Here is a 772-nt window from a genome sequence, read left to right as displayed (position 1 = left end):
CGCGTGATGGATGCAGGTCTTGAACCCAGGCCTCTCTGATTTCGGGACCTGGGCTCCACCTCCACATCGGGCTTCTATAAAGCACTCATGAAAGAAACTGCTCCTGGATTGAAAGAACGAATACTACCAAAAGCAATCTACACATTTAGCGCGAATCCCTATCAAAGCACCCCCAGCGTGACGGGAGAGGCTGCAAGAATGTGGGAGAGGGGTAGGGGCAGGTCAGGGGGCATCACTCGGCTTCTCCCTCCTGCCGACTAAGGGATTAAGCCAGCGGCTGACGCTTGGAAGGCTCCACCTTGCTCCTGGCCCCGGGTCCCAAGCAGGTGGGAGATGAATAATGCATTTTGCAGCAAAACCCACTGAGGCCCTGTGAGGAGAAGTAGGTAGAAATCAGCCGTGTGTGTGTGTGTGTGTGTGTGTGTGTGCGCGCGTGTGTGTGCACAGATGCGGAAATCCTACCTGGGCTTGCTCTGGCGGGAGGGGGGCGGGGGCTTAGGGAGGGAGGACTTCCTGAGGCCCAAGGCCGACCTTCACCTATGCACGTTCCATAGCTTCCTGTGGCTTTGTTAGGGCCACACTTCGTCCAGCTGCAATCATGCTGGGGTTGCTGGAGTGAAACCTCAGACTTCACTTAAAAATTTTTTTTGAGAGAGCGTGTGCACACCCACGTGTGCAAGTGGGGGGGGGCAGAGGAAGAGGGAGGGAAAGAATCTTAAGGAGGCTCTGTGCTCAGCACGGAGCCCAACATGGGGCTCGATCCCACGACCAT

Source organism: Prionailurus viverrinus, chromosome B3, assembly GCF_022837055.1.
Source record: "Prionailurus viverrinus isolate Anna chromosome B3, UM_Priviv_1.0, whole genome shotgun sequence".
Taxonomy (NCBI): domain Eukaryota; kingdom Metazoa; phylum Chordata; class Mammalia; order Carnivora; family Felidae; genus Prionailurus; species Prionailurus viverrinus.
Note: the sequence above shows the minus strand (reverse complement) of the source record.